Here is a 19,675-nt window from a genome sequence, read left to right on the forward strand (position 1 = left end):
CTGATTTGTTTATTATGGAGTGGGAGAAAGATGGGGGAGATGTCTTGGAGGTCTTTGAAGGCATTGGTCTGGGAGAACTGAGGCAGTTGTACTGCTGGTCTTTGACGGGTCAAACAGAAAGCCATAGTGTGTCTTCTATGCTTAGAAAACATGCCAAAGAGTCAGTCTAGGAAAATCCATTGCTTTAGCATTATCAGGTCAAAAGATGCTTAAGAGGAAATATTATGGTTGCACTTAAACACAGCCATCTGGGAAGTGTACATCTAGAAAATGCTTGTGAAGTCTTTGACTAGTAGAAATCCTTTTCAACAGGTCTTTGTAAGCTGTGTCCTTTGAATTCAAGGTCCTGTATCTAATAGGGTTTGGGAAAAAAAAAAATCAATGAAAACATCTTTGATTACACAACTAAAATTTATTGCTGTGTGAGGCCTCAAAAGCAGTTTCCTAAATTTTTCAAAGTCTTTCAAAATGAAATGAAGGAAAATATTGCTTTTTATGCTAAATTTCAAAAGGCAATATCAAACAGAGAAAGAGAGAGCTGCTTCTGTTGCCTTAATAGAGATGCATTCATAACAGTGCAGAACTCTGAATGTCAAGATTTAAGTGCCTCAAATACCAATATTGACAGATTTCTCCAGAGATCATATGCAGTTATATTAACTAAAAGAGTAAAGTACTGTTTCTGGAAGATGTTTAATTTTTTCAACTCCCTCTGAACTTAGTGGGAAAGATAAGGGTGTCCAGGGCAGGAGAAATTAGAAAGGTATTGGATAATGGCATTCATCATCTTACTTCCTAAAATGCAAACTCCTTTGGGTTTCTTTTTGTCTCTCATCGCTTCTAGATTAAAGCTCAGGGAAAGGGTAGAATATTAAAATGCCATCCAATTTATAATTGGTTACGAAAGTCAATTCACAGATGACCTTGAAAAAGAATTAATCCAGCAAGCTTATAAAAGCAGATGACCCAGTCAGTCTGATTAACATCAGAGCAGGTGATGGAACAGCAATGGGTTGGGGGTGAAGGGAGACAGAGGAGAGAGACTAAAACACCCAGTAGTTAAAGGATCTCTTTAGAATGTTCCTCTTGCCTTCCACCCTGACAAAAATCCACAACTTTTAAGCCAACAGTATAAATTTATTACAAATTTAACATCTAGTCAACAGCTCTTACTATAAGCAAATTGTGCAATTTAAAATTCTGTCAAAATATTATTAGTTTGAATTTTCCATATAAGCTCTGTATTAAAAATGTAAGCCAAATGAACATTCAAGAACTGGGAATTAATTTCTATGTTTATTTGCTTGTCTTTTAAAGCAAAATTTATAAAGTCAGTTTAGTCTGGGAGAAGATTTAAGCTGTATGGATTAACGGGGAGAATGGTGAGAGAAATGTGTTTGGTTTTACATTTTTCAGCATTGTTAGAAAGAGCATAAAATTGGATGCTCTGAATTGGTTAATATGGACTTAAAAATATAGAATTTCTGACTTTTTTAGGGTTTGTTTTTAAATCAGACAGCTATGAAACTTTAAAAGTTCAATTTTTGAGTATTTGGAAGGAATTGACTACCATTCACACTATCTAACAACCCAGAACATTAAAAGTTTAATTGGACAGAGAGGGGAAAGAAAAATCTGAAACAAGCTTTACAGGGTGAAATCTTCAGACCACAATATACTAAGATTTGTCAATAGAATAGAATAGAATAGAATAGAATAATAAAATAAAATAAATAAAATAAAATAAAATAAAATAAAATAAAATAAAAGTAAAATAAAATAGTAAAATAAAAGTAAAATAAAATAAAATAAAATAAAATAAAATAAAATAAAATAAAATAAAATAAAATAAAATAAAATAAAATAAAATAAAATAAAATAAAATAAAATAAAATAAAATAAAATAAAATAAAAAGCTGTAGTTCGCATGCCTCATCAATTTGGTAAGCTTAATTGGATACTTTTAAAAATTCTTATATTGGGAGACTTTCTAACAAAATTTTAAAATAAAAACAGGGAAAACTACAGCTACATGAAATGGCTGTGCTCTGATTCCCTCTATTTACCAGAAGATTTCAGAGAGGAAGCACCTCAAACTATGAGTCATACAATTCCTTACAAGGAGTTCCCAAAGGAAAGCAACCCAAGGAGTTCCCAAAGGAAAGCAACCCAAGGGCAAGAAGACAACCTTGTCTTAGGAGACCTTAGGAGCTGAAAAAGAAGGCAAACCCTGTCTAATGTCCCCAGTTGAAGTTTACCTTCAGCTCTGAACGGTGACAGTCTAGCACTGCCCTCCATAACCTTCACGTCAGAGGTAACAATGTAGGACTGTGTAACAATAAAATCAATGAACACAAAGCAGTAGGCCTACATTTATCTATTTTTTTTAAATGAATACTACACTGAACCTACAACTTCTTCCTCAAGGTAGCATGAGTAACAAGTGACTGACATGTTGCCCATTGTATTCCTGGAGGCTTTCTGATGAAATATGTAAAATACAAACAGAATAGACAACTGCCTTGCATTAAGTAAAAACTTTGCTTCAAATCAGAAACTGTACACCTGCACCAGTGAATTTTAACCTATTTTTAGTCCTCCATAACCAGACAAAGTCTGTATATACGTGGTAGAGAGGGAGATGTACAATACATTTGCGGCTGAAACACCAGCACAGGGGATGATCAGTAGGTAATGGCATCTCCAACAAGTAAGCAGGTTTTCTGTCTGGCAGAACTGCAAGCACATACATATTAGTGGCTCAGCACCAGATTTCAGTCCTGAAATACTGTCACTTTCACTTAGACTGTTTATCTAAACACTGTCTCTAATTAACGAGAATCCTTATAAAAAGTGAAAATAACAGAGCCAAATAACCCAGTGTTGTAATTCTGTGTGACTTTCTCAACAGCTAGTATTAATGTCAATTTAATTACAGCAATGCTTCTGGTCATCACCAAATTTTACTTAAATCTGTCTCTCTACAGTTTCAGTGATCCTCACGTTAGTAGAGTGAATATGAAAACACAGTGTTTAGTACTAGATTTGATAATGCCGTGTTTTTTGTAGCTGATAAATAAATGAACAATCCTGCCTTTAGATTTTGCAGTAATTGTTGTTTATTCCCTATTTTTAGCAAGCGTAGTAATGGACACTGAGCCATTTTATTTTGCTCTGTGTAAGTTTCATTTTATTTTAGCCATGGTTTTAATTTTAGAAAGTATACACCTATTTGACTATCTTGTCAAACCAATATTTCTTAACCAGGCAGACAGTATAAGAAACCTTGTGGTTAGTAACTCACTATTGTTCTCATATCTTTCAAAATCAAATCATTTGAAAGTGCTTATTTTCTTTGGAGATAAACATCCCATTTATAATCTACACGTCAGAAGCACCTAAGCCATATTTTGTTTAATACTTTTAATATATTTTACCTGAATCTGTCATTTACTACAGGGGCAGAAACATCACACTTATTTGAATACAAGTCACATTCAACCCCAAAATCCTCTTCAAAAAATAAAAAATTGAGAACACAGAGACTGCAACAGTAGCTCATCTAGTACAATATCCTGTTTCCAAGAGCAGCCAATGCCAAATGCTTCAAAGGGGCAAAGAATTGAATTAAAAATCCATGAGTCTACTGAAGATTTCAGCCCAGCCACATCAATATAAGGGAAGTTAATGTCTTCAAGCATTACTTCCTTGAAAACTAGAGATGTTACTTTTCTCCTTAGAGCTTTAGACTGTCCCAGAACAACTCAACACATAATGTAGGTATAGTCATACCTCACTAAGGAACTGACTATCACTGGGGGTTGGGAACAACATAACAGTTATAGCTATTTCTAAGTTTCTTACTTATACAGGAAAAAAAAAAAAAAGTAACAGAGAAAGCAAGATTAGGATTTAATTGTGTCATTGCCTGTAGCATTAAGGAATTTTGTTAAACACCAATTCATCATGCTCTAGTGATACAGCTAGAGGATAAGGCTCTGCTTCGCTCCACTGATATGTGTTTCTTTCTTCTCATGCTTGACAAGCTTAGAAACAAGCATTAATGCAAAATTTCAGAAGAATCAATTCAGTCACTTTGAGGTATCAGACAAAAAAAACAGTTGGAGTGGTTTAAAGAAAAATCAGCTGAAGTTTCAAACTTGCTGCTCTCGGGGGAGCTTAAAAATCAGCTTGTGCAACCTAAACTTACAGAGAGGTTTGTGATGGTCTGGTCTGATCAAGAAAACACAGTAGCATCTATTCAGTGTGGCATTATTCTATACAAGAAATTGTCCGTTTGAGTGTATGACCCAGAGAGTCATTCCGAGTCTGTAGTGTCAGTGACTTTGCTAACTTACGGTCTCAGGAAATCTGTTCTAGTTCACTCTGACATACACTTTTATTCTAAGGCATCAAAAACTCACTCGATACAGCAATGGTACTAAGGAACAGAAAAGTGTCAGACTTTATGAAGTGGTTGTTATTAATCTCTAATTATGATGTTATCCCAGGTACACTACTATAGCAGGCTTCATTAATCCTTTTTCTTTCAAAATCTGGACTTTGGCCATTACTTAGATTTCAGCCCTCTCTCCTCTCAAGCACAGCAGGATCTCACTGGGTTTATACAGCCTTCAGGAGCTGAGTATTTGCAGCAATTTCTGGGTCCCAGTCTCAGCCTGATGCACATTAGTACAAAAAAAATATCTTCTCTTTGGCTCTGAAATATGGCTGGGCTGTGCTGCAAGCTCAAAGTGCTGTTTAGAGATGTTTTGCCAAGGCTTACACATAGTTTTTCCTTCATTGTTTCTGGTGTCACTGAATAATTCTCTCTGTTTCTTTAATTTCTTTGTTGTGGATGAGCCTTTTTGGTGAACAAGAAAATGTGTTACAATCTAGGGACCTGATCTTGCAAGGTGAGGAACACTCTCACTGCTCAATAAATCATGACTCTGACAAATGCTGAGATATTGCCAGAGATTAGCAGACAGCTCTATGCTACTCTGTAGGCAGTACTGAACATGCTGCTATCTTACATTTAAACCCTTTTTGGAGCTGCAGCAGCACCTCTCATACCCCTGGAGAGAGGCTTTCATTTTCTTGGTGAGGGATCACTGTCCTTAGCCTTCTCCTGAAATCCAGCTCCTGAGAGAGAGATTTCTTCTGGAGTCCTTATTTGAAATGACTATTTCAATATTTTACTGAATGACTGGTTAATATAATGCACAAATACATTTAGGAGTCAGTTCCCAATGCAATGTCTTTCCTGATAAACTTCTGAACTTCCAGCCTTGTGTCTTGTACCCAGCTCTTGGACATCATGTTCCTCTGTTGACCTTTGAGTACCTGCAGGGAAGGTAAATCAGCTTCAGCTGATGGAACACTTTCTTACTCTTTGCTTAAAGGGTAGCCTAACAGCCATTTGCTTAAATAGTAGGCTACGGGTCTCTGCCAGGGGAAACAAGATGGGGAGTGCCCCCCAAGAGAAAACTGAGCCCCCAGTTTCCCATTCTCTGTCTAACACACTGAGCTGGGAGCAAAGGAACTCCAGCAGCACTATTTGTGATACCAGCAAAATTATCCCATATTTTTGGAATACATCTCCCAGACCAAGTACCAGAAGTGATATAAGCAAAGGAAGCTCTGCTGTATTTCAACTTACTGCAAAGCTCTTTATGACCATAATTAATAGTAAAAACATGGTTAGATCAGAATTGGATGTGTAATTTTTCAAGTTTTTGTCTCCAAATAGTTCTGATATACTTCATGCAGGGTACCTAGTTTTAGTCCTGTATGTGATGCTTAATTAAACATGTGAGTGCAGGCACTGACTAGTGTTTTGAGATGGCTTGTTAACACTTGCTCATTTGACAGATTTTCTGAGAAAGAGGGTATGAGAACACTGCCACTCTTGTTTGTGCTAAAAAGTTCAGTTTACATTATGTTGAGCATTCATGCTACAGCAAAAACAATTAAGGGAATCATTTTGTTTTTATTCTGTAGATGCAATCTACTAACATGTTTTGCAGTAGCTATTTCAAATTCCTTTGTTACACCAATAACACCATGAACATTTAGAAAAGCAATCATTGTTTAAAGCACATATTTAATTTGAGGAGAACTGGATGTTTGTAATGGCTGCTGATGTATTCCGTGATAAGAATACATATAAGTCTGAGGTAAAATTAATGAGGGAGAAGTGTGGTATTCAGAATCTGACACCACACAAGGTTCAGTACATCCTCTTCTCTGCCAGTGTTAGAAGCAAGGTATCTTGAAAGCAAGATGAGGAATAAAGTCATCCTCTCCTTCCCCCCCCATCAGCATTACAAAATATCTTTGAGATGTTGGAAATGTTGTGCAGATCACCCAAACCACAACGCAGTGTTATGCAAAACTGTTTTGGGGGTAGAGTGTTGAGTAAGGGGGCCTTTAAGGTCCCCTTAAAACTGCAGGCTTAAGAACTGAAAGCAGGCTTCCAAATTGTCCTGTGTTGGTTAGCAGCCAACGAAAATCCTCTTTGCAGAGGACTGGCAGGGTGCTGATTCCAATCCAGAGAGGCCTGGAGCCAGTGTCTAATCTCCCAGTAATCCCCCACCCCGAAATTTTTGGAGTCAAATTGAACTAGTATCAAGGGAAAGCAGGAAAAGACAAAGAACAAAACAATAAAACCTTCAAACACATTCCTAATTTAAAACCCCAAAATGTATTTGTGTGGAAGTGTAAATAATAATAATATCAATTCTTGAGCTCATCTATAGGATTGTACAGAGCTTAACAAAATGGCTACAGTATCAAGGGTATCAGCTAGCAATAACCCATGTTCTGAATACAAATGAATATTTCCTGTACTGTTGTTATTTCAAATCTCTTTTTGGTTTCAGCTATTACTTTCCCAAGCTCAGATATATTCTTAATTAAAATCAGGTAAAGAAAGCTCCAAGGACAGCCTATAACAAAGACTCAGAACAAATTATAAAGGCTTCAGTAATTGTAACATTGACATTTTTTCCAGCAGGTTTAGTTTAAGGGACTGATCAGCTGTTAAGGACAGAAAAGTGTAGATTAAACCTTTAAGTCTTAAAAACCGAGTATCTTCACAGCTTTGTAGCAGAATTAATTTGGCTTTACAGACCTTACTTCAGCCAAATTAGCTTTGAAGTTAGTCACCCTTATAGAGTAGTCCCTACCCCTGACAGTTTTACCAACTGCCTTGTAATTGCAGCTATAACATACTGCATGTCAACAATACATCATGTCAATATTACATCATAACTTTTAACTGGCTTTATCACGACAATCTGTCAAGCCAAATGTGATCTATTATACTGCTAGCCAATCTTCACTGCGTAGACTTGTGAGATATCAAGTGGGGAGCATTTCATTTATATCTGCTCCTAGGGACTGACCTGTCGGAGTGCCAAAGGTCATCGGCTCCCAGGGAAGCCCAGTGGAACTGAAGCACCTTGAACCCTCAAAGACCAGATCCTAAACTCAGTCACCAGCTGTACAGTCACGGGGAACCTTGCCTTGCTACTGAAACAAGCTGCACAAACGAGTAACCTTGCTAGAATTGACATTTCAGCCCAGGCAGTTTTAAAATATCAGCAGTCAGGGGCGAAACCCTTGGGGTGTTGAACCTCCTGCTGCTGACCTGGCTGGCAGTTAAAGCTGCTCAGCCCACCACTCTGCTGCTCAGCACTTACCTGACTCAACCTTTTAGGGTCAGTGGATGTCATTGCCTTCAAGGTTAGTAGCTTTAAATGACCATTGAAACATATAAAAGCCCCCAGCCTTTGTCTCCCCATGCAATTACAATGCAGCAGTTTTGCCACAGCAGTCGTGAGTGGGTTGGTCATAATTTTTTTCAGCCTTGGCTTTGACTACCCTTGAAAGCTTGCCAACAAAGAGTAAAAAGGGGAAAAAGTTCTTGCCAAGGATGCAGTGATGAATAGGAGGAAAAGATGGGAATGGTGTTTGTTTATGTTTAAGGGGAAAATAAGTGATATCATTTTGTTGAATTGGTTAAGAATCATGAAATGAATTCAGTCACGATTTCAGTAATCACACAGATACCTGCAATGCTGAGTTAATACCTTAACAGTAATAAGATGTAAGTCTTGATGAAGTATATATAATTTAAAATTTTTTCCTTGGTGGCTTCCCCTTTCCAGTTAATATGTATTGGATTAGATCTTTATTGCATACAAGAGGGGGAAATGGGGCTCCTCCCAGAGATTTCCTTCCTACCAAAACCTCCTTAGCATGTAAACCCAACATACCAGCATTTCACTTAAAGTGTCCTAATGCAGTACATGAACTCTCAGATAAAGATATGGCTGAGCCCATCTAGTCAGGACTGTTGTGACAGTATCTGCTTTGCCTGCAGTTTATAAATAAATAAATGCCATCAACAGTACAGTACAACCAAAGCATAATACAAAATCCACCATAATTCATTTCAGGTCACTGAAAAACTGGATTCCTGATCAAACTTTCAGGTCAATCTGAAAAGTATTTCAGAAGTATCTGTCAGACTGAAAACACTGACTGAAACTACAATGACTGGTTTGAATATTTTCTTAATGAAATCTTGATCAGGTATTAATTACTTAAAGCATTTTTACTCTGTTAACCATTCCTTTTATCTCTAGAGGTTAAGAGACAATTGATATGCTTTCTGAATTACACACCTGCTTTGTCTCCTCATGGGCCATCTCCACTATGACATGTGAAGTCACCAGAAGAAAACTTGCCTAGAAGAGACTGGAGAAGTAATTCAAAGGTAAGGCATTTAGGATACTTGCCACATATATGGATTCTCAACCACCTAAGGTTGGAGCCTAATCTAAACAAAAAAGGAGCCTAATCTGAACAGTCGAGGTCTGGTTAAATATTTGTTTCCATCTGAAAGGGTCACTTTGCACTTAAACTTACACAACTGCTTGCTCTAGTAGGTCCTTGCAATGCCCTGGCCATATACCAGTTCCTCTCCCATTTCTTGTCTCTGTGTTGCAGAAAGCTGCTGAGTGGTACAAAGGAGACACAATGATGCCTGCTGGGTTCCCCATGTTCAGCTTCCCCACTTCTCTCAAGAACAAGCTCCAACATATATGGCTCTGCCAGTAGGGCATGCTGAAGGGGTCTCTGGTGTCAGAAGGCAAGGCTAGGCTTGAACTTGTCCTTTATTCAGAGCAATTACAAGGTACCTGTCATCCAATCAGCCAGTGGTGTGCACGCTGCTAATGGGAGCCTAATTACCTGCTAATGGGAGCCTAATTACCTAATTAATTGGCTGATGAGCAGGGCTCAAAGGGTTGTGGTAAATGGGGCCACATCTGGCTGGCGGATGGTCACTAGTGGGGTCCCTCAAGGCTCCATTTTAGGGCCAGTCCTCTTCAATGATTTTATAAATGTTTTGGATGGAGGGCTAGAAGGTGTTTTGAGCAAATTTGCTGACAACACCAAACTTGGAGGAGTTGTGGACTTGGATGAGGGTGGAAAGGCCTTGCAGAGAGATCTGGACAGACTGGAGAGCTGGGCGATCACCAACCACGTGAAGTTTAACAAAAGCAAGTGCCGGGTCCTGCACCTGGAATGGGGCAACCCTGGCTAAACGTACAGACTGGGTGACGAGACGCTGGAGAGCAGCCCTGCAGAGAGGGATCTGGGGGCTGTGGTTGACAGCAAGTTGAATATGAGCCAGCAGTGTGCCCTGGCAGCCAGGAGGGCCAACCGTATCCTGGGGTGCATCAAGCACGGCATCGCTAGTCGGTCGAGGGAAGGGATTGTCCTGCTCTGCTCTGCGCTGGTGCGGCCTCACCTCGAGTACTGTGTGCAGTTCTGGGCACCGCAGTACAAAAAGGACGTAAAACTGTTGGAGAGTGTACAGAGGAGGGCGACGAAGATGGTGAAGGGTGTAGGGGGGAAGACATATGAGGAACCGCTGAGGTCACTGGGCGTGTTCAGCCTGGAGAAGAGGAGGCTGAGGGGGGACCTCATCGCAGTCTACAACTTCCTTGCGAGGGGGAGTGGAGAGGCAGGTGACCTATTCTCTGTTATCACCAGTGACAGGACCCGTGGGAACGGTGTTAAGCTGAGGCTAGGGAAGTTTAGGCTGGACGTCAGGAAGAGGTTCTTCACCGAGAGGGTAGTTGCACACTGGAACAGGCTCCCCAGTGAAGTAGTCACTGCACCAAGCCTGTCTGAATTTAAGAAGCGATTGGACTGTGCACTCAGTCACATGGTCTAAACTTTGGGCAGACCTGTGCAGTGCCAGCAGCTGGACTTGATGATCCTTATGGGTCCCTTCCAACTTGGGATATTCTATGATTCTACCTCCACCTTTCTTCCAGTTGTCATGGGAATTAGGTGGTGGGTTCAGAAGTTACTGGCAGAGTTGTTCACCTAGGTTGCTAACAGGACTGCTGCTAATTAGGCTACTAATGTATCTGGTTCTTTCTATGAAGACTTTTTTTTTTTTATCCCAGCTGATGAGCTGATGTCACATCTTCATTGCAGTAGAACAACCTCAGGTTGCTCACTTTCTAATTGGCTATTGTGCAAATGAATCACTCTGGTTTGGGTGCAATCTACTATCAACATGTCTGACATGAAGATTTTACTGATGCCTAACAGCTGTGCCTCTAAACCTGTTTAGAAGAGATAGAAAAATTGGGGGGATTTCATACCAAATTGTGGTCTGAGCTTATTTTTGGGTAAATCTACCCTGCATTATCACATTGCAATACCTGTCCTGACATCTGCCAAGTCAGACATATAATGCTGGATCACCTTTTATTGGCGTACTTGGTTTGTGCTTGTCAAAATTCCTCCTTGTCTTAGGGAGAGTCAGAAGCTATTGTGTCTATGTTGGTCCCTCTACACACACTGGCACTATGTAAAGTCAATATTTCCAGAGACAGGTGCAAATCCATTATAACTTCTATACTGGGAACACGTAGAAATATGGCATGTAATAATTACTCAGAACAACCTCTGGGATCTGAATCACCAAACCCCAAAAAGGAAACAAAAACAGATCCAAATCAAAGATGCTCCATACAGGTAGAGAAAAACAAGCCAATTCCACACTCTCGGTGCTCAAGACAACAAAGAGTGCACTATAACTTTAAAATGAATCAGAGTGTTTTGTAGTAATTTAAATGTGAACTTTCAGAAAATAAATTACTATTCTCCGCTTTTACAAGGTTAATTTTTTCATGGCCTCTTGATCACATAAGATGACTAATCAACACCCAGATTTAGCTTTGGAAACCATTTATTTACTCTCTGGTTTCTTTCAACGTTCTTGCAGTGTATAGTTTAAATCTTCTTTAATCTACTTCAATTCTGGAAGACTGATTAATAAATATTAATTATAAATATGCTGAGTAGGCATTATGAAAGAGGATGAAGTGGAGGTAATGGCTGGGGAAGGGAGGGTAACGCAACTGTCTTTCTAATCTGCTGTGTATGTCACTACACATGAGTATGTGTTCCCTCTCATACTGTGTCTAGCAACTGCTCTCGCATACCTAACCCTTGACTTCTGCTGTCACATATTTGAAGCTAACTCTCACACATTTGCAGCACTGTCTCGGTCTCTTCTCACCCTGTGACCTATTGTGCCAGACCTTGTCCATCAAAGGTTTGCCATCTGGCAGTCTGTTGAGCTCAGAAAAGCCCTGTTCATGAGCAGTCTCACCTGCTGCACTCTTGGGCTGGGATTTTTCTCAGATGACTTGATACACTGACTGCATCCTTGAGCTCATAAACTAGCCCAGTGCTGCTTCATCAGAGATGATACCACCTGAGAAGTCTTTATGCCAGGCACCAGCAGTGAAAACAGGGCACGGTGGGAATAAATTGCCATATTCATCTTTGTTTTCTTTTCTGTACAATAATTTTTGACACTTGGTTGAAAAAAAAAAAAAGTTGCAAACATGAAAGTCTGCTTAATTAGACATATAACCACACCATCAGTGTATGCCCCTGAGAGCTCAAAGGATAATGTCAGCAGTAGAGAGCACTGTGATGGAGCAGGGTATGCTGTTGCAGCAGAAAATGCCAAGGAGAATCAAAGGCATTTATAGAAAAGGCAAAGCTTAAAGATTTTATTTTCCAAGTCAGATATGTGAATGAGGATAATGTTCTCTGGGGATAGAAGTGGAGAATAAAATTCCAGCTAATAGAACGTATTCATCCAGGAAGATATATTTAGATCTGCTGAAAAACAGTAACAAATATTTATGGGTATGAATTGTGATTAGCTAAAGCATGTCCTTAATTTCTCCTCCTTGATAAACCCAACTCTTCACTAACACAGCATATCATTTTCATATTTACTCACTGACAATATTATTTTGTGGATGAGCTGGTGAACTGCCACATCGTTAAATTAACTTATTTTTTGTCTGACAAACCCATTAAAATGGAGCAACATGTCAGAATACTATCTTCAGGTTTGGAAGCAAGAGCCTCTGCTTTACCTTCCCCACAAATACCATGATGTTTCTGTTGCTACTGTGGTGGCTGCTAGCTGGTTGCCATGTCCTTTCTGTTGTCATTGTTCCTTTATTACAGTACATGAAATTGCTGCTTGCTGATTAGAAAGGTGTTAGATGGGTTTAATTGCTGATTTAAATCAAAACAGAAAGCACCTACTCACTGTTGTCAGTCCTAATGCATCACTTTGTAAAAGCAGTTCTTTAAGGAAAAATATGAAGTCAAGAACAAAATCAGGAAATATATGTTTCATAAACTCAAAGGCCCCTCAATTATATATGTCAGTAAAGCACACTTTGACACGGGAGAAAATTTACAAGAAGACTTTAAGGGCTGCAACCACCCGTCAGCTCTGTTCATTGCAGGCACAACGCCCCATGCTGTACACCTAAAGAGTGATTGCCCTCCTTCGCAACTCTTTTCCTCAATCCTGTTTGCAGACACATCCAGCATTGCCCAAGCAAAGAATCCGTTCAGTTTGCTATGTGAAACCATTAAGTTGTTCTCCTAAAGTCTCATGGAGCAGAATGATACCAGTCTTTGAGAAAGGTAGTGTCTTTCACACTAAGCACCATGCTCTGGTTTTCACCTTAAAGACCTAAAATCCTGCAGAACCACAGTCACCCTTCAGCTCTGGTGCTGGAGTAGACTCAGGAAATACGGATTCTTTTTACATGTCACAGGTTTCCTGTGTCGTCTCGTACGAGTAGCTTAGGCCAAGATTTAAAAACATGACTGGCATTTTTAAGTGTCATTACTTGAGAAACTTTAAACTGTTTTTCCAAGAGAAGATGCTCAGAATATACAGGAAGCAGTAAATACTTTTTAAACGCTACATTTTCCTTCCCATCCTTACTGTTTTTTTAATGCAATGGTGAGTGGTTTTTACAGTGAGGGGAGTAGCTACAAGTGCTGAGAATTCAAAGTTAACAAACAAATCTCTTTGAAGAAGCCCTGACTTAAACCCTTAAGCCTGAAGTTCTCAGGGCTCATTAATCAACTTCTTAGTATTTATCTTGCTGGGCTTTAGCTGCCCAGGCAGTGCAGAGGCTGTATAAATATATTTGCATCCGGTAAAGGTGCTCCATGGAAGGACTTGCAATGAAGCAGACCTCTTAACTTCAGAGGGAGGACTCAGTAAGCAAAAGTTTCTGACATCTTTCTGTCACATGGAGGCTTTGCTGCAGGGTCATTGTCTTTGCTTTTTATCTTCCATGCCCCACATATTTCAAAAAACATCTTCACTGGACACTTACCCACTGCATCTTTAATGTCTTCTTCTAGATTACCTATTTCATTATAAAGGAATATAAATTTAGATAGCTGCAATGATTGATTGCCTTTTCCATGTTATTATACCATACCATTTTACTTGTGTGTTTTCAATTTCATGGTGGATTAAAATAAATATTTTGTTCACCAGCAAAAATTGGCATCTGTTCAAAATACTATCTTAGAGATATATTCATTCCTATGCAGGTGATGTTCTAATGATTCCTTCCATTTTCAAAGCTATTTTGAGGCATTCAAAGTCAACTCTATTAAGCTGATAGATCCAGACTGGGGATTTAGGAACAGAAAAGTTCAGCATTGCTCCTCCTAACACATAAGTGTCTAGCCCTCATAGTGTCATTTACAGCTCTGAGTTATGTACCTAAGCATGATATTTCATAAGGCTCTTAGCTCCACCTGGCTTCACCCCAAAACAGAGAACTTCTGGAAGATGGTTTTTATTCTCCCTAGATCCTATTTTATTGCACCCCTGGGTACGACTCTGTGAAAAAGCTGCTTCTAGTCTTCATGAAATATTACTTTCACATCCTGGCTGAATCTAAATTAATGCAAGAGGCACTGTCAAAAATTCGCTCCTATATTTTAGCTGACATAAAATGACTAATGATTATTTGGCAGTCATGGCATTTAAATATTGATAGTCTTCCTTAAAAGCTTTTATTTCATTATTTGATATTTGACTGTTTTACTTCATATAAATGTGCAAGCAATTTGAACCTAATTATGCACTTGTCACTTAACTCCTACTTGCAGTTTTCCACAGCACTATTCTAGATAGGCATGAATTAAAATGATTTGTCTGCATCAGATCAACTGCATTTCTCTTGTAAAGTCTCCACATCCAGGACTACTGATGAATAAAAAGTATGTTAGGTTCCAACTAAATAAGAGTAAATTAATTATGCAAACTCCTAAAGAAAGAATCCAAAATGATTATTGCTTTAAAATGGCTAATCAGATGTTTGGGGATGAATCCCAATGCATTAGTGAATAGGATTACAAATAAGAAAGTTCTGGTATTTGAACTAGTACAATATACCCTAGCTATACCTTTGAGTTACCTCTGCTTTTCAGATGCTTACACAATTGAGGCATCACATTATATGTACAAGTCCTCTGGTATCACAGAATGATGAGGAGCTGGCTTGACAGTAACGTGAGTTCAGATCGTGTGTTTTGGCCAAAGTTACTGTTTTGTGGAAATAAAATGTTTTAGGAAGATAATTTAGCCTACTTTACCATAAAGCAATATCTGCACATACACTGAGTGATACTCTGACCATAGTCTCACACAAATTTTCATGTATACTACTGTCCAGGTAGTAGTATCTACTCATCTATTACATCTACATATCAGTTATTTTGGATGGAAGTTGTGATGGCAGGGACTTAAATGAGCTTTTGAAATGCTGTCTTTGGAAATGGAAATGAAAAATGTCCCTCTTGCCTAGAACTCTGACTGAAATTTGGGAGAAAGGCAGGAGCTGTCAGAAATCACTCAGTGAATCAAGTTTTGATAAATAACATTTCCCCAAACTGATGCTTACATGGAGGCTTTTTAAAAATGTTTTTGAAATGAGGAAGCATGATAATAAAAGTCCAAAGCATTCCATAGTAATTCTGGCATATTAAATTTTAATAGTATTGATGCATTCTTATAAGGAGTAAGCAAGAATGGTAACTACTTACTAGGGAATGCAATTGCAATGAACCTGAAAAGCATGTAAATATGAGAGGTTGTGTCTGAATTTGTTCTTTAATGAGTTTTCATTTCATAATGAAAATATGTTAAGTCACAAAGAATGCATCAAAGGACACTGCAGTAAAGGATGAACATATATGATGTTAAGAAATAATAAAGCTGATGATTTAGCTCATGATCCAAAAGCCATTGTGTTCTTTGATATGAAAGGGTTGCAGGACCCAAGGGACTATGAATTAGCTGAGACTTGCCTGTAATATTCCTGCTTCTGCCAAGCACTGCTAGCTGTACACCAGTGGGAGAGCCTGCATCCCAGCCGGCTGGCAACCTTGCTGAGCAGCTGAAGCTGAGTTCCTTGTAGGGGAAAGGGGGAAGGCTTTTAACGTACTCTCTCTGTGTAGAAACAACGTTCCTATTGGTAACTCAAAACTATCTACGCATCTTTCTATGTTTATTGGGGGAACTGTTCCCTAGGATCATCGCAAAATATGACTGTTGGGTGAGATGCCTTTATTACCAGTTTGAAGGAGATCTAACATCTGTCTGTGATTTCTGTATCTCAGAACCACAGGAAACCTGCATGTGTGCTGGTGTACAGCATAAGGGTTATGGCTTGCCTACCACTCTGTATTTGGCAACACAAAGAGTGTTCTGGTGCTTTATTCAACCTATGTTTCCCACAGAAACATCAACTGGCAGTTTGTAGCCTTCAGAAGTGCTTTGCAGTTTAACAGATAATTAGCAATGTGGATGGCTTATTTTTGCTTTTCAGCCTATTTAGAGGAAAGATGCAGAAGCACTCTTGCACAAACTTTTCCTGAGCATAGCCTTGCTTTCAGAATTTGAACTGCAAAGAGCAGAGCAACAACTACTTGCATGATATTTCACAGTTTCTGGTTCTGGTTGACATTGACAAGTAGGGAAATACGAACAGTGCACTTTTCCATGTTCTTTGTGATGAGACACGATGTAGCACCTCTGGGAGAAGTGGTTCCCCAGGTGCTGAGATCAGAACCTGCTGGAGCATGCTGCAGCTCTCATCTCCAATGGGCACCTGAGCTTTCTTCCCATGGAAACCAGGGAGTAGGTGTGTGCAGCTGTGCCTTGTCCTGAGGTGGAGGAGATAGGCAGTCTGAGCCTGCAAACAAAACCCCTCAGAAGCTGTCTAGGTTGACGCCATTCCCCTTAACTTAAGTGTGCTGGAGTGAACAGGCGATAATAAAATCATACGAGCACTGAAACTGTGAAAAACCAAGGAGAAAACAAGAAATAAAACAAGCCTGGAGAGATCTAGGAGACAGAACTATTGAAACGCAAAATGAGCTTCATTCAATATGTAAATCAAACTGAATCTGCATTTGCTTCCTCTCCTACAGCAGTCTGTAATTAGGACTATGCTGACTGCCATTTGTTGCTGATTTAGGAGCCAAGAGAAAATCTAGTTAATTCCCTAACATTGCAAAAGCCATACGGCTAAGAGAAGAGTTTCATTTAATGAATCAAAAATATGAACATGGTCCCCTGATGCTCAGGATGCTTTTATACAAAGTAAATTAGTCCCCTTTACATACAGTAACATTTCTGGCTATCTCAAAATCCAGCTAAAGATTAGGGGAGGGGTGAAATAAAATTGTATTAATAAATTAAAGGTCTGAGTTTGTCTGTCTGAAATCAAAAAAATTAGGTACTTAATAATACAGTGGTTCTATTTTGTAGGTATATGTTCAGTTGCTGAGAAGCTACCATAATAGCTCTGTAATGTATTTTGATGGGTCTTGGGTATCATTAGTGGTTAACTTTAAGAGTATTTTGAAAAAAAGTAATTTTAGAATATGTAGCCTTTAAAGACATTTTCAGCTGAAGGTCTTCTGTATTAGCTTCTAGTGAGTTGCATGACTTGCTTATAATATGTCTGGAAGGTTACAGTGGCGTAGTTTATGATAACTCAGCACATAAATCTAAAGAGATACTTAGATTTGTTTTGCCTTTTAAATTAACCTAATCAAAACTGTCACCTTAGGAACAGGGTCTGAATTACCTAAAAAACCTGAAAACTCTTAGATCACATTGAGAAACAGAAAAGCCACCAAAATGGACATGAAAGGTGACCGTATCACACAGCTGGATAGCTCCATGAATAACTTTAGGAAGAGCTCTCGAGTCTTTATTAAGAGTAATATTACTCTTTAGTAAAAGTGATATTTCTAAGGACAGAAGATTGTTGTAAAGATACCAGGCTGCCTAGATTTTACCATAACGTGTGTTAGATGTTGTGGAACCAAGCTGTAGCCATCCTTTACCATGCTTCTCTGAAATAAAATTCTCTACAAAATTGGGATCAAAACTTGCAATGGCCACTGTGCAAATATTTTGCCATGTTAGTGGACTAAATAATTTTCTAGGTGCATTTTATTTACTAATTATGCTCACAATAATTCTCACAATAATTTCTGATTCTATTTCTTTCAACATTTCTCAGTAGGTTTCAACTGCCCTACATGAGCTCCAGGAAATTCAAACTAACAGTTAATTATTGTGGCAAAGCAATTAGCCAAGTTTTAGAGAGGAACTTAAAAGAAATCTACAAAAACTATATCACAGATTTAATGCCTACTGTCATGAGGTTGAGACCTGGATTTATATCCTGGAAGTTATAATTAAAATAAACAAAACACTAAAACACAAAGACGAAAATACATTCCAAATCAAAATTAGTATGTCATGAAATAAACCTGAAACATTCCAATTTAACATGCAATCTCTAAGGGCCAAATTCATCTGACCTAAACTTTACTGAAGCCCATCTCAGATGGCATTTTCTTAGAATGGTTCTTCTTCTGAGAAGCCTAACCATGCAAAATGGTGTCAAACCTCAAAAAAATCTTCTTTTTAGAAAAACAAATCAAGATATTCCAGCAGAACACTTCAATTTTAACAAATGGCTACCACTTTTTTTGTTTGTTTGTTTGTTTTTAAGCTTCATCAATCTTAAACAATAAGCTTTGTGTCAATTCTGTTTGGCAAGCTTTTCACCCAGAGCTGCCAGCAGTGCAGGGTACTGTGAGCTCATGCTGTAGGTGACAAAATTCAGGAAGATTTCCTCCTCTCTTGCTTGTGCCCTTCCTGCAAGAAGCAGGTGACACCAAGATGATTCCTGAAGTTTCACAGTGAATTATTGCATTGCACTAACATTTCAAACAGCAACATGTAGACCTGATAAGCCTACATGCCAATAATGATATGTTTCTTCTCTTAGGATAATAAACCATTTTAATTATCATGTTATCCCCCCAAATCCTGACAAAGACGTGATGTTCACATCAGAGCTGACTATAGATTTCTTCCACAAACATTTACGATAGGGAAGGCGAATATCACACTGTTTAACATCATTTTTTTCCCTATAAAAACCCAGTTCTGTAAGAAGCAGAACATTTACAACTTCCATTGATTTCATACAAATTAGACGTTCAGCTTTTTCACACAATTGCATGTAATAACCGGGTATGTCACATCTCACAGATGCTCTTAGTCTATGAATAACGTCAGTTGAAAGACTGATCTTTACCAAAACTAAATTGCTCTAAAATACATTTTAAACATTGGCAGTATGAATTTAAAGATTTCTCTGCAAAAACCAAATGCCTTCAAATTTCATTCTTCCTCTGCAATCCCAGCAGCTCACAGCGCCAGGATGAGATCACATTCAGATTTCTTGATGCTCCTCTAATCATAGTGATTCTCTTCAGTTTTACTGACTACAATGACATGATGTCCCTTGTGCATGGCTGTCTGCTTTTGATCATTTTTCTTTCTTCTCTCTTAAATACAATTGTTAGTGCTTCTTTTTTCACTCTTTCCTTCTTGCCTATAGAGTGAGTTACGCTTACAGAGGATTATTGCAACATTGCATTAAATGCTTATTGCAAAGCTGTACGTGTAGAGGATTCACAAAATAATATCACCTTCTCCCCTTGAGACCAGATGCATCAGACACTCTAATCTTTGCTCCTTCTGCAGTAATATACAACTTAGGGCTTTATTATTACATGCAATTTTACCACTATACAGTGACATGAATAATAAGCAGCACAATCAGACATTCATAGAACAAACTACCTTGCTATGAATGCATAAGTCTTGCCACAACCACCTAATTAATCTTGGAGAACC

At 38.6% G+C, this 19,675-nt stretch overlaps 2 long non-coding RNA genes across 2 annotated transcripts in view; one reads left to right on the plus strand and one right to left on the minus strand.

The window, feature by feature from the left end:
* LOC125182318 (uncharacterized) overlaps window positions 1–19,675 on the plus strand; it is a 36,580-nt gene that overhangs the window by 8,929 nt on the left and 7,976 nt on the right. The window contains exon 3 of the long non-coding RNA XR_007161805.2: window positions 8,655–8,785. This is a non-coding gene — a long non-coding RNA (uncharacterized lncRNA). The remainder of the gene's footprint in view (window positions 1–8,654; window positions 8,786–19,675) is intronic.
* On the minus strand, window positions 4,911–9,077 carry LOC106038768 (uncharacterized). Its single transcript, XR_001208829.3, has 3 exons — window positions 8,938–9,077; window positions 8,694–8,766; window positions 4,911–5,346 (listed from the first exon to the last, which is right to left on the minus strand). It is a non-coding gene; the product is annotated as an uncharacterized lncRNA (long non-coding RNA).

Source organism: Anser cygnoides, chromosome 5 (assembly GCF_040182565.1).
Source record: "Anser cygnoides isolate HZ-2024a breed goose chromosome 5, Taihu_goose_T2T_genome, whole genome shotgun sequence".
NCBI classification, from domain to species: domain Eukaryota; kingdom Metazoa; phylum Chordata; class Aves; order Anseriformes; family Anatidae; genus Anser; species Anser cygnoides.